Source organism: Oncorhynchus nerka, linkage group LG23, assembly GCF_034236695.1.
Source record: "Oncorhynchus nerka isolate Pitt River linkage group LG23, Oner_Uvic_2.0, whole genome shotgun sequence".
Lineage (NCBI taxonomy): Eukaryota > Metazoa > Chordata > Actinopteri > Salmoniformes > Salmonidae > Oncorhynchus > Oncorhynchus nerka.
In genome coordinates, this window is record NC_088418.1 from 12835483 (window position 1) to 12851149 (window position 15667).

Here is a 15667-nt window from a genome sequence, read left to right on the forward strand (position 1 = left end):
AAAAACACCTTGAGGATTGAATCTAAACAACGTTTGCCATGTTTCTGTCGATATTATGGAGCTAATTTTGAATATTTTTCTGTGTTGTCGTGTCTGCAATTTCTGGTCGATTTCTCAGCCAAATGTGAAGAACAAACGAAGCTATTTCGCCTACAAAAATAATATTTTGGGAAAAAATGAACTTTGGCTATCTACCTGGGAGTCTCGTGAGTGAAAACATCCGAAGTTCATCAAAGGTAAACGATTTAATTTGATTGCTTTTCTGATTTTCGTGACAAGGTTGCCAGCTGCTAGCAGGGCATAATGCTATGCTAGGCTATCGATAAACTTACACAAATGCTTGTCTAGCTTTGGCTGTAAAGCATATTTTGAAAATCTGTAGATGACAGGGTGATTAACAAAAGGCTAAGCTGTGTTCCAATATATTTCACTCGTGATTTTTCATGAATGGGAATATTTTCTAGGAAGATTTATGTCCGTTGCGTTATGCTAATTAGCGTCAGGCGATGATTACGCTCCCGGACCCGGGTTTGAGAGTCACAAGACGATTTTGGAAGATGGGCAGGAACTCTGCTGTCCTAGCTTCAGGGGAAAGCTGAGAACAGAAGAGCTTTCACTGGCCTGAGTGGGAGCTGACCTCCGTAGGGGTGGGACGGCCAAGACACCAGAGGTTGCAGAATGGAGTGCTCGGGTTGGAATATAGGGTTTGAGCATTAGCCTGATCGTAGAGAGGGGCAGTTCCCCTTGCAACTCCATAGACAAGTACTATGGTCTTGTAGTGGATAGGCGCTTCGAATGGAAGCCAGTGGAGGGTGAAGAGGAGCGGGGTGACATAGGAGAACTTGCGAAGGTTGAACACCAGGTGGGCTATGGAATTCTGGATAAGTTGCAGGGGTTTAATGGCACAAGAGAGGAACAACAGAGAGTTGCAGTAGTCTGGACGGGAGATGACAAGAGCCCAGATAAGGACCTGCTCCGCTTCCTGTGTGATGTAGAGCATGAACCTGCAGCAGCGAGTCACTGCTTTGATGTTTGCAGAGAATGACAGGTTGTTTTCCAGGGTCAAGCCAAGGTTCTGTGAACTCTGGGAGGGGGCCACCGTGGAGTTGCCAACCATTATGGGGAGGTCTTGGAGCAGGCAGGCCTTCATCAGGAGGAAGAGCAGCTTCGTCTTGTCAAGGTTGAGTTTGAAGTGGTGGGCAGAAATCCAAGCTGAGATATCTGCCATGAACACAGAGATGTGTGTTGGTGACTTGGTGTATAGATAATTAAGAGGGGGCCTAGAAACCTGGGGGACACCAGTAGTGAGAACGTGTGGTGCAGACTCAGATCCTCTCATCAAATCAAATCGTAATTGTCATATTCCCCAATTAAAACAGGTGTAGACCTTACCGTGAAATGCTAACTTACAAGCCATTAATCAACAATGCAGTTTTAACCTCTTGAGTGTAGGGGGCAGTATTAGTATGTTTGGATGAAAAACGTACCCAAATGAAACTGCCTATTTCTCAGGTCCAGAATCTAGAATATGCATATAATTGTCAGATTAGGATAGAAAACACTAAAGTTTCCAAAACTGTCAAAATATTGTCTGTGAGTATAACAGAACTGATATTGCAGGCGAAAACCTGAGGAGTGCTGTTTTTCCTGAAACCTCTCTGTTCCATTGCATGCCTTCCCTCTATTTAAAGGGATATCAACCAGATTCCTTTCTCTATGGCAGAGTTTTGCATGGGCAACAGCTTGGAGCAGACATTTTCGCTCACTCTCCTATTGAAAAAGCTACTGTCCGGTTGAAATATTATCGATTATTCATTGTAAAAACAACTTGAGGATTGATTATAAAAAACGTTTGACATGTTTCTACAAACTTTACGGATACTATTTGGCATTTTCGTCTGCCCCGTCGTGACGCCTCGAGCCTGTGGATTTCTGAACAAAACGCACCAACCAAATGGAGGTATTTTGGATATAAAAATAATCTTTATGGAACAAAAAGAACCATTTATTGTGTAACTGGAAGTCTCGTGAGTGCACCATCCGAAGATCATCAAAGGTAAGTGATTCATTTTATTGCTTTTCTGACTTTTGTAAAGTTTTGTCTGCTGAGAGAGATGTCCTAACCTAAACGCTTGGTATGCTTTTGCTGTAAAGCCTTTTTGAAATCTGACATGCCAGGTGGATTAACAACAAGCTAAGCTGTGTTTTTCTATATTGCACTTGTGATTTCATGAAAATTAAATATATGTTTAGTAATTTAATTTGAATTTGGCGCTCTGCAATTCACCGGATGTTGACGAAAATTATCCCGCTAACGGGATGGGTGCGCCAAGAAGTTAAGAAAATAGACCTAAGAAAATACTTACTAAATAAACATAAAAAGTTAAATAACGAGTCTATATACAGGGGTTACCGGTACCGAGTCAACGTGCGGGGGTACAACTTAGTCAAGGTAATTTGTACATGTAGGTAGGGGTAAAGTGACTATGCATAGATAATAAAAAAAACAGGGAGTAGCAGTGTAAAAACATTGTCAACCTTCTTTTGCAGACTCAGATCTAGATAAAAATCCAAGAGTGTGCAGAGCCTGAGACACCCAGCCCTGAGAGGGTGGAGAGGAGGATCTGATGGGTCACGGTGTCAAAGGCAGTGGATAGGAGGATGAGAACAAGGGAGAGTGTGTCAGCTTTGGCTGAGAGCCTCCGCGATGCAGAGGAGAGCGGTCTGACTGGTTATGGTCAAGAAGATGGTTCTGAGAGAGATAAAGAGAGTTGATCAGGGTCAGAGGTCAGGGGCACGCTCAAGTGTTTTGGAAAGTAAAACAAAGATGGAATACTGTTCTGTAGTTGTTGACGTCAGAGTGGTCGAGTGTTGGTGTCTTGAGGACGGGAGCGACCTTTGGCCATCTTGAAGTCAAAGCGGAGTCAGCCATTTGTCAGGGATGGGTGGATGAGGGAAGTGAGGAATGGTAGAAGGTCACCAGAGATGGTCTGGAGAAGGGAGGAGGTGATGGGTTCAATGGGGGCAGGTTGGAGAAGGGAGGAGGTGATGGGTTCAATAGGGGCAGGTTGGAGAAGGGAGGAAGTGATGGGTTCAATAGGGGCAGGTTGGAGAAGGGAGGAGGTGATGGGTTCAATAGGGGCAGGTTGGAGAAGGGAGGAAGTGATGGGTTCAATAGGGGCAGGTTGGAGAAGGGAGGAGGTGATGGGTTCAATAGGGGCAGGTTGGAGAAGGGAGGAGGTGATGGGTTCAATATGGGCAGGTTGGAGAAGGGAGAAGGTGATGGGTTCAATAGGGGCAGGTTGGAGAAGGGAGGAGGTGATGGGTTCAATAGGGGAAGGTTGGAGAAGGGAGGAGGTGATGGGTTCAATAGGGGCAGGTTGGAGAAGGGAGGAGGTGATGGGTTCAATAGGGGCAGGTTGGAGAAGGGAGGAAGGGATGGGTTCAATAGGGGCAGGTTGGAGAAGGGAGGAGGTGATGGGTTCAATAGGGGCAGGTTGGAGAAGGGAGGAGGTGATGGGTTCAATAGGGGCAGGTTCACGGGCGACTGGACATCACTAGCCAAAGGATTTCATCTGGAGAGTGAGGAGATTCCAGGAGTGGATATCTTCTAACTTCTTTAAGATAGCCTAGCAATTAATAAGAGCGTTGGGCCAGTAACCAAAAGGTTGCTGAATAGAATCCCCAGGCCGGCAAGGTGAAAAATCGGTCAATGTGCTAATTGCTCCTGTAAGTTGCTTGGAATAAGACTGTCTACTAAATTACTAAACTTTAATGTGAGAGAAGGTGGCAAAGAGTTTAGAGTGATAGAAAGTGACTTTAGCAGAGGAGTAGAAGGTAGAGAAGAGGGAGTGAAAGGATGATAGGCCCTCTGGAAGTTGAGTTTTCCTTCATTTTCACTCAGTTGCTCTCAGCCCTGTTCTGTAAGCTCACAATGAGTCACTCAGCCACAGAGCAGGAGGGGAGGGCTTAGCTTGCCAGTAGGAAAGAGGACAGGAGACAGGTGGGAGAAGGATTTAGCATAAGGTAGAGATGATAGGATAGAAGAGGAGAGAACAGTTGGAGAGAGAAAACGAAGATTCTGATGGCGCATGACCATCTGAGTGGCTAGGTTTGGCGAAAAGAGGGAGAGGAAATGAAAGAAAGCATTGATCTGGAAGGGGGTTGAAATGAGAATTGTAGGCGAACAGCCAATAGTGAAGATGAGGTCAAGCGCCCTGCCTGCCTTGTGAGTGGGAGGAGACTGGGAAAAGGTCAAAAGAGGAAAAGAGTGGAAGGAAATGAATCAAAGGCAGACGTGAGGAGATGGAAGTCATCCAGTACTCTCCAAGGGCACCGGGTGGGCGATAGGAACAGACTGATCTCTTCTTGTGTAACAAATTTGTGATGACCAGAAACGTAATTCACCACCTACAGTGAAAAGAGAGAGGTGATGAGATGTCAGGTGAGCAGGTACTGGAGGTATGAGGGCAATTGACTGTCACTGATGCCTTGGGAAGAAGGGGAAGGGGAAGAGGGGGAGGGAGGAAGGAGAAACGAAGGGGGAGAGGGGGCGCGAGGAAGGAGAAAGGAAGGGGAAGAGGGGGAGGGAGAGCCACAGGCGTCGCCATCTGGGCTGGCTGCTCTGTAATTGACCTTAACAACTCTCTCTCTGTCTCTCTCTCTCTCCCTCTTTTCCTGTGTGGTATATACTGTATAGCTATGTATCATCTGAAAAATGATAGATTATTATTATTATTATTATTATTTTGATCATTATTATTATCCCCTCCACAACAATAAGAGGAGATTGTGTTTGAGAGAAAGTGAAAACTGTAAAGAGAGAAAGTCACGAACGCGAGAGAGAAACAGAGGAAACACGAGAGGTCAGCGAGTTCACGGAGGATAGGTGCTTGTTAGGGGGAGCCAAGTATTTTATGGCAAGGTCATACACCGAATGAGGCAGTTTCCATAATATCTATTCATACATATAGAGAGAGAGAGAGAGAGAGAGAGAGAGAGAGAGAGAGAGAGAGAGAGAGAGAGAGATGCTTCTCCATAATGTTTGGAGGCTGTTTTAATTAATGAGGCATGCTGTCACAGGGCGAGGGTTACGAGGATAGAACCCTCCAGATAATTACATCGTCTACGGCAGGGCTAGGACACCCTGGTCCTGTACTGCCGCTGGAACTTCACGTCTATGATTTAAATTAATCATCCTGGAAGAACAGGTGTGTTGAATTTAGGCAATCACTGAACTGATTAGCATTTAAATACACCTGCAATAACATCAGTTAAATATGTGTATGCGACCAACACAACTTGATTTGAATTGTTTCATTTGATTTGGTCAGGTGTGCTGCATAGTTGGAACAAAATCCTCAGTACCGGCGACACTCCAGGAACAGGGTTGTCTTCCCCTGACCTAAGCGTTGAGGGGTATGAGGATAGAACCCTCCAGGTAAATACATCATCTACAGGGTGAGGGAGTATGAGGATAGAACCCTCCAGGTAATTATATCATCTACAGGGTGAGGGAGTATGAGGATAGAACCCTCCAGGTAATTATATCATCTACAGGGTGAGGGAGTATGAGGATAGAACCCTCCAGGTAATTACATCATCTACAGGGTGAGGGAGTATGAGGATAGAACCCTCCAGATATTACATCATCTACAGGGTGAGGGAGTATGAGGATAGAACCCTCCAGGTAATTACATCATCTACAGGGTGAGGGAGTATGAGGATAGAACCCTCCAGATATTACATAATCTACAGGGTGAGGGAGTATGAGGATAGAACCCTCCAGGTAATTACATCATCTACAGGGTGAGGGAGTATGAGGATAGAACCCTCCAGATATTACATCATCTACAGGGTGAGGGAGTATGAGGATAGAACCCTCCAGGTAATTACATCATCTACAGGGTGAGGGAGTATGAGGATAGAACCCTCCAGGTAATTACATCATCTACAGGGTGAGGTAGTATGAGGATAGAACCCTCCAGATATTACATAATCTACAGGGTGAGGGAGTATGAGGATAGAACCCTCCAGATATTACATCATCTACAGGGTGAGGGAGTATGAGGATAGAACCCTCCAGGTAATTACATCATCTACAGGGTGAGGGAGTATGAGGATAGAACCCTCCAGGTAATTACATCATCTACAGGGTGAGGGAGTATGAGGATAGAACCCTCCAGGTAATTACATCATCTACAGGGTGAGGGAGTATGAGGATAGAACCCTCCAGGTATTACATCATCTACAGGGTGAGGGAGTATGAGGATAGAACCCTCCAGATAATTACATAATCTACAGGGTGAGGGAGTATGAGGATAGAACCCTCCAGATATTACATCATCTACAGGGTGAGGGAGTATGAGGATAGAACCCTCCAGATATTACATCATCTACAGGGTGAGGGAGTATGAGGATAGAACCCTCCAGGTAATTACATCATCTACAGGGTGAGGGAGTATGAGGATAGAACCCTCCAGGTAATTACATCATCTACAGGGTGAGGGAGTATGAGGATAGAACCCTCCAGGTAATTACATCATCTACAGGGTGAGGGAGTATGAGGATAGAACCCTCCAGGTATTACATCATCTACAGGGTGAGGGAGTATGAGGATAGAACCCTCCAGATAATTACATAATCTACAGGGTGAGGGAGTATGAGGATAGAACCCTCCAGATATTACATCATCTACAGGGTGAGGGAGTATGAGGATAGAACCCTCCAGATATTACATCATCTACAGGGTGAGGGAGTATGAGGATAGAACCCTCCAGGTAATTACATCATCTACAGGGTGAGGGAGTATGAGGATAGGACCCTCCAGATATTACATCATCTACAGGGTGAGGGAGTATGAGGATAGAACCCTCCAGGTAATTACATCATCTACAGGGTGAGATGGATGAGCCCAAACACACAGATGACAGGAGGGGAGACAGAGAGGATACATCAATAAACAACATGGCTAACACTCCTGTCCCCCACCACCCTGGTGGAACAGTCTATCTTCCCTGTGAGTCTCGTAGTGACAGGGGAGGAGGGGTTCGGGGCTGCAGCTGGTTTGTGGTAGAGCTAAGTTGAAATAAGGTGACGTAAAGGTGACTTAAGGTGACTTAATGGAACGTAAAGGTGACGTAAAGGTGACTTAAGGGAACGTAAAGGTGACGTAAAGGTGACTTAAGGGAACGTAAAGGTGACGTAAAGGTGACTTAAGGGAACGTAAAGGTGACGTGAGGTGACTTAAAGGGAACATTTAGGTGCTAACAAAAACCTTGGGCCAGTAACCGAAATGTTTCTTGTTCGAATCCCTGAGCCGGCTAGGGAAATTATCTGTCGATGTGCCCTTGAGCAAGGCACTTAATAACCCTCATTGCCTGAAACAATTGTCAAAGACTCCAGTCACCCAAGTCAGACTGTTCTCTCTGCTACCAAACGGCAAGCGGTACCGGAGCGCCAAGTCTAGGTCCAAAAGACTCCTTAACAGCTTCTACACCCAAGCCATAAGACTGCTGAACAATTAATCAAATGGCCACCCAGACTATTTGCATTGACCCCCTTTGTTTTTACACTGCTGTTACTCACTCTTTATTATCTATGCATAGTCACTTTACCCCTACCTACTGTACATGTACAAATGACCTCGACTAACCTGTACCCCCGCACATTGACTAGGTACCAGTACCCCCTGTATAGTTATTGCTATTGTATTGTGTTACTTTATATTTATTTATTACCTTAGTTTATTTAGTTCATATTTTCTTAAGTCTATTTCTTGTACTGCATTGTTGGTTAAGGGCTTGTAAGTAAGCATTTCACTGTAAGGTCTACACCTGTTGTATTCGGGGCATGTGACAAATAACATTTGATTGGATTTGATTGAATTGCTCCTGTAAGTCGCTCTGGATAAGAGCATCTGCTAAATGACTAAAATATAAAATGTGAAGCCTCAGTTGAGGTCGTGGAGTTGATGGATGAGAACAGCAGTGTGTGTGTGCACAATTAAACAAACTGATGCATTATTCTGTCAAACACACACACACACATGCTCTCTCTCCCAGAACCTCCTCTATGCTGTATAATTGCATCATTAACATTCCTAATGAGGAAAACACACTCACATGCACTGTTAGCTGGGACAATTGGAGAAGTGTGTAGGATCGCTTTTTTCTTCTCTACTTGTGGTCCTTTGTGGCTCCGTTGGCAGAGCATGGCTCTAGTAATGGCAGGGTTGTGGGTTCGATTCCCATTTTTGTTTTTTCCTTTATTTAACTTCTTCAGGCTAGAAAAAGTTTTCGGAAGTTTGGAAGAATGGAGGTGCCCAAAGTACACGGTCTGTTACTCAGGCCCAGAAGCTAGGATATGCATATAATAGTATTGGATAGAAAACACTCTAAAGTTCCCAAAACTGTTACAATTATGTCTGTGAGTACAACAGAACTAATATGGCAGGCGTAAACCCGAGGACAAACCATCCAGATTTTTTTTTTCAGCTCACCTCTGATTACAATGGCTGGGAATGGGAATATAAAGGAAGTCCTCCCAGAATGCAGTTCCTAGGGCTTCCACTCGATGTCAAAAGTCTTTAGAAAGAGTTTCAAGCTTGTTTTTTGATAAATTAGCTAGAATTTGTAGTTTTTCTTGTGCGCGTACATCGTTATTTATCTCCGTTAATGGTCTCTGTTAATTCTCTGTCTTAAACTTTGTAGTTTATTTACATAATAGGGTACCTGAGGATTGATTAGGAATGTTGTTTGACTTGTCTTGAATAAGTTTATTGGTAACTTATGGGATTCATTTTGTATGCATTTTGAACGAGGGAAACCGGTGGATTGCTGAGTCAAGCGAGCCATTGAAACATACTTTTTTGGGATGTAAAGAAGGAATTTATCGAACAAAAGGACCATTTGTTGTGTAGCTGGGACCCTTGTGATTGCAACCAGATGAATATCTTCAAAGGTATGTGATTTATTTTATCGCTATTTCTGACTTTCTTGACGCATCTGCTTGGTTGGAAAATGTATGTAAAGCTTTTGTGTGCCGGGCGCTGTCCTCAGATAATCGCATGATGTGCTTTCGCCGTAAAACATTTTTAAAATCTGCAAGAAGTTAAGCTTTTAAATTATGTAAGACACTGGTATTTTCATGAATGTTTAATATTACAATTTCTATCATTTGAATTTGGTGCTCTGCAATTTCACTGGATGTTGGCCAGGTGCCACGGTAGCGTCCTAATGATCCGCAAGAAGTTTTAGCTAGGCAAGTCAGTTAAGAACACATTTTGATTTACAATGACAGACCCTGTACAATGCTGGGCCAATTGTGCGCCGCCCTATGGGATTCCCAATCACGGCCGGATGTGATACAGCCTGGATTCGAACCAGAGAATGTAGTGACACCTCTTGCACTGAGATGCAGTGCCTTAGACTGCTGTGATACAGCCTGGATTTGAACCAGGATTTTGCACGGAGATGCAGTGCCTTAGACTGCTGTGAAACAGCCTGGATTTGAACCAGGGACTGTAGTGACACCTCTTGCACTGAGATGCAGGGCCTCAGACCACTGTGATACAGCCTGGATTCAAACCAGGGACGGTAGCGACATCTCTTGTACTGAGATGCAGTGCGATGCAGGGCCTCAGACCGCTGTGATATAGCCTGGATTCAAAGCAGGGACTGTAGCGAGCAGTTGGAGGCCACGGAAGGAGTGTTGTATGGCATTGAAGCTCGTTTGGAGGTTAGTTAGCACAGTGTCCAAGGAAGGGCCAGAAGTATACAGAATGGGGTCGTCTGCGTAGAGGTGGATCAGGGAATCGCCCGCAGCAAGAGCGACATCCTTGATATATACAGAGAAAAGAGTCGGTCCGAGAATTGAACCCTGTGGTACCCCCATAGAGACTGCCAGAGGTCCGGACAACATGCCCTCCGATTTGACGCACTGAACTCTGTCTGCAAAGTAGTTGGTGAACCAGGCGAGGCAGTCATTAGAAAAACTAAGGCATTTGATTCTGCCGATAAGAATACGGTGATTGACAGAGTCGAAAGATGAAGACGGCTGCACAGTACTGTATTTTATCGATGGCGGTTATGATATATATCGTTTAGTATATTGAGCGTGGCTGATGTGCACTCGTGACCGGCTCGGAAACCGGATTGCACAGTGGAGAAGGAACGGTGGGATTCAAAATGATCAGTGATCTGATTATTAACTTGGCTTTCGAAGACTTTAGATAGACAGGGCAGGATGGATATAGGTCTGTAACAGTTTGGGTCTAGGGTGTCACCCCATTTCTTTAAGGATCTCGGACGATACGAAAGAGAGTTTGAACAGGCTGGTAATAGGGGTTGCAACAATGACTTGACAGGGTCCCAAAACTTTTTGGAGTTCGAGCTACATGATGTGAATTTCTGCTTGAAGCTAGCCTTTGCTTTCCTGACTGACTGCGTGTATTGGTTCCTGACTTCCCTGAACAGTTCCATATCGCAGGGACTATTCCATACCACCTTTAGAGTATGCATAGTGTTAGAACTGAGTTGAACTGAGTTGAAATGAGTTGAAATGAGCTGAACTGAGCTGAACTGAGCAGAACAGAGTTTAAATATATATATTTCACCTTTATTTAACCAGGTAGACTAGTTGAGAACATTTACAAGTTTGATGAATGTATGAAATGAAGACATGAGAAAGAGCAGATAAACTCTGTGAGGAGTTAGATGAACAGAGTTAGATGAACAGAAACTCTTCCTCTGCCTGCAATGTCACAACAGACAGAGAGGTATATCTGACAGAGGTGTGTGTGTGTGTGTGTGTGTGTGTGTGTGTGTGTGTGTGTGTGTGTGTGTGTGTGTGTGAACCATACACACTCCAGTGCTTCAGGGGAAAACACAGACAGACTCATGTTTAATTCACTCTTCTCTTTTCCTGTCCTGAAACTAAAACCTCTGAACTGACAAACTGGAAAACACACAAATAAATCACACACATATTATTTTGTCCAATTCTCTGGTGTGCCAAGGATTGAACCCTCCAGATAATTACATCATCTACAGGGTGAGGGGTCATGTTGTGTGCTATATTTTTTATGTGATAAAACATTGATCTGCTTTTTAGCTATTAATGCCACAGTGCTGTGTAAAGCTTTGATATTCTCCATTATTTTAATTTAGTCCTATGAGATTCCTGCCACACAAGCTCAGTTCAGAATCCATGTTATGAGTATCTCTAGGGTTTCCACATATACATTGCAGTGCTGTATACAGTAAGCCCTCGTTTTCAGAGCTTTGCTTGATCAGAAGTTTACTTTCCTGTCAAACTAACTGAACTTTCTCTGAGACGGCCTTCAGTACAGCGCAAACTCCCAGACCAGCATACTGATATTGTGGCATTTTCATGCTCTGCTCCTCTTCTTCTCTCTTCTCTTCTCTTCTCTTCTCTTCTCTTCTCTTCTCTTCTCTTCTCTTCTCTTCTCTTCTCTTCTCCTCTCTTCTCTCCTCTCCTCCCCTCCCCTCTTCTACTCACTTCTTCTCTCCTCTTCTTTCGTCTGAGTATCAGGGTTTGAAAGCTAATTAATACCCTCAAAGGATAAATTATGAATGTATTATTTCCTGATCAGAGCGATAATCTGTAGTGTTTGTAGGTGGGAGGAGAGAACACCAGCTCAGCATTTCTCTCTCCCTCTCTTTATCTATCCCCTGTTCACACCATTTCTGTTTAGTTTTTTTGTATCTATACGGGTTATTTGGCTGGTAACCACAGCAGAACCCTTTTTGGTGCTACTGTTCATATCACTTTTTTGGGGGGGTTCTACAAAGAACCATGGTCATGAGGTTCTAAATGGAACCTGCATGGTGCAATAAAGAACCCTTTTCCTAAGGTTCTACAATGAACCATGGTCATGAGGTTCTAAATGGAATAAAGAAACCTTTATGGAGAAGGTGGTTCTATAAAGACATGTCGTTAATATGGTTCTTTGCAGATTCTTTTGAAGACCCACACATGGTTTCTTTTTCTGATTAGCCATATAATATATTTTTCTGATTAGCCATATAATATATTTTTCTGATTAGCCATATAATATATTTTTCTGATTAGCCATATAATATATTTTTCTGATTAGCCATATAATATATTTTTCTGATTAGCCATATAATATGCTTTTAAAAATTGTATTCAATAGGTTTTATTATTGTGTTAATTGACAAGTTGAATCCAGTGAACTACCTCTGGAACAGCTGGGGGTGCCTGAGGAGGGAAATGAGAACCACTGACTGATTTAGACAACACTTCTTAAATGACACAAGGCCATACATGAGTCTTTCACAAGACATCATCACCAGCCATAGTTATATATAACATGTAATAGCATGACACAACAGATTAAATAAACTGTGAACTAACTTGTGAACTATAAAGAACCATTGAATAGCTCAAAAGTGCTCAAAAGGTTATTTGAGTCATTATGGCTCCATATAGAACCATTAACCTTCCCAAACCCTTGAGGAACCCTTTTGTTAGTGTTCTCCTCTTCCCTTGATGTCTCTCTCTTTCTTTCAGTACATAAACCCCCTAGACAGTACATAAACCCCAGAGACAGTACATAAACCCCATAGACAGTACATAAACCCCATAGACAGTACATAAACCCCAGAGACAGTACATAAACCCCATAGACAGTACATAAACCCCATAGACAGTACATAAACCCCATAGACAGTACATAAACCCCATAGACAGTACATAAACCCCATAGACAGTACATAAACCCCATAGACAGTACATCAACCCCAAAGACAGACATCAACCCCATAGACAGTACATAAACCCCATAGACAGTACATCAACCCCATAGAAAGTACATCAACCCCATAGACAGTGCATAAACCCCATAGACAGTATATAAACCCCATAGAAAGTACATCAACCCCATAGACAGTAAATAAACCCCATAGACAGTACATGAACCCCATAGACAGTACATAAACCCCATAGACAGTACATCAACCCCAAAGACAGACATCAACCCCATAGACAGTACATAAACCCCATAGACAGTAAATAAACCCCATAGAAAGTACATCAACCCCATAGACAGTACATCAACCCCATAGACAGTACATAAACCCCATAGACAGTACATTAACCCCATAGACAGTACTTAAGCCCCCATAGACAGTACATAAACCCCATAGACAGTACTTAAGCCCCATAGACAGTACTTAAGCCCCCTAGACAGTACATCAACCCCAAAGACAGTACTTAAGCCCCATAGACAGTACATGAACCCACATCAGCTGTACAAACTCTATCAAAGAAAATTACTTGGACTTTTGATTTATGTTCATCTGATGGGTTTATATTGCTGGGGACAAACACACACACACACACACACACACACACACACACACACACACACACACACACACACACACACACGATAAAAGCAATCCTAGTCTGAAGACAGGAATAGTAGATTCCATTTCACTAGAGGTCAGGGGTCATATTTGAGAGGGGTCAGGTAGGAGATTGAAGTGGTTATCCCACAGCGTTTTGTGGGTAAATCGGGCAGAAAAAATTCCTATTAGATTTTTGTGCTTTCCAGAGATGCTAATAAATATTTGAGTGCAGGTCGGTAGAGCTTCACGAGAGGAGAGACAAGAGGCAAGGAAAGAACAAACACACGCGCACACTGAGCCGCATGACAACAAACACACAGACAGGCCATATATCATAGAGACATCTGAGGGAAAAATGTAACTCATCAGAAACATTGTTGAGTCTTCCCTTTCACACATACTCACACTCACGCACACACACACCAACATGCCCAACACACACACTGCTCTTCTGCACCTCATGAACCATTCTCCGAGAAAGAAGACACACCAATAGAGAAAGTCAATAAATAGTTTTCCCCATTTTAACGTGAGTTCCCTTATTCCACGGTTAAAAACCACACACTACCATTCACACACTGCTGTAAGTAGCTTCAGCTGTTCCAGGCCTCCCTAGTGGGAGATATGTGACGTTGGTACAGTACACTGGAAGTGGGGAAAGTCACACTGGAAGTCTGGTAGATATACTGTTTTGGAAAAAGGTATATTAGTGAGGAGGCCTGCACTTGTGTGTGTTCCAATGCGTGTGTTTGTGTGTGTGTGTATGAGTGTGTTTGTGTGCATCCGTGCGTTGGTCATGTGCGCGCGTGTGTGTGTGCCAGCGTGTGTGTGCTCATGCATGTGTGTATATACAACTCACCGTAGTGGCCTGAGTGTCCGTAGCAGGCGCAGCACCCGGAGCATACCCAGTATCTTGGGGCTGCTGTTGGACACCAATGAGACAAGGATGTCTATGGCTGAGATCATCACCAGCAACCCGTCTAGAAGGTTCCAGCTACTCCTCAGGTAGGCCTTATCACCAAACAACCAGCCCAGCGCAGCCACCTGAGAATAACCACAGACACTGGCATTAAAGCCATATAGTCTACACTTCCATTCACATACAAACAGGTAAACAATAAAGACAACAATACAAACACATACGGTGAAAGCAAATGAGTAAATGAGGTCATCAGTACCAATTTACATAACATCACTGACCAAATATAGAAACTGGAGTTACAGCACTAGATCACAGGGTTGGTTAACGCTGGACAGTCCACGTGTATCCACAGAGTTCGGCCTCTTCCTACCAGACCCCTGTCCTGTGGAATCATCTCCAAGTGACCATTTGGATGTGTTGTTGTCTCAGTTTAGGAGAAAGGTGTTTTTATATTGATAAATGTGTCTGTTTTTTTGATTGTTTATTGTGTATATAATATTTGCTATTTAATTTTGTGTTTTACATTGTGTATAATTGTATTTTCTGTATTGTCCCCAGGGCACATTGGGAAATGGTCTCAATGTGTTTTTCCCTGGTTAAATAAATAATGAAGAATATGCTGAGCTCGGTTTGTTGTTTTCAAAAACTTTTTTAGTTGAAGAAACGTTTGTCTACTAGCCTACCTGTTTAGCCGCGAAGCAGTTAGCCTCAGTTGCTGGAACCACTGCTATCTGTCCTGGGATACTGCCAAACCCTAAAGTCTGGAGAGATGTTGCTTGGCACGGTAGGTAGACTAGCTGCATAGCTATCAAGCTAGCCAGGTTTGAATACAGCCTACAACATGTTTTATTTATTTATACACATTGCATGCATCTATAATCGCATTTGCGTAGCGTACAGTTGAGAATATGTGTTTTTAGGATTTACACACGTGGAAATGTTTTAAGCAGGGTGTGGAAAATTTGGGGCCTTTTATAACATACTTTCTACAGAATATGTTTATCACTGTTCAGATAGGATGCCATTTTTTTCCCCACAATTAATTTTCTACATTTTTGAATAATTAACTATGAAATAACACATATGGAAATAATACTTATTTTCCACCATAATTTGCAAATAAATTCATAAAAAATCCTACAATGTGATTTTCTGGATTTTTTTTCTCATTTTGTCTGTCATAGTTGAAGTGTACCTATAATGAAAATTACAGGCCTCTCATATTTTTAAGTGGCAGAACTTGCACAATTGGTGGCTGACTAAATACTTTTTTGCCCCACTGTACCTGTTGGGCACCCACTTCACCCTGGTCACAGACCATGCTCCCCTGATCTGGATGGCCAGGGGAAAG

At 43.3% G+C, this 15667-nt stretch overlaps 1 pseudogene; it reads right to left on the bottom strand.

The window, feature by feature from the left end:
• The window catches only part of LOC115107174 (voltage-dependent T-type calcium channel subunit alpha-1G-like), a 444217-nt pseudogene that overhangs the window by 90303 nt on the left and 338247 nt on the right, over positions 1–15667 (bottom strand).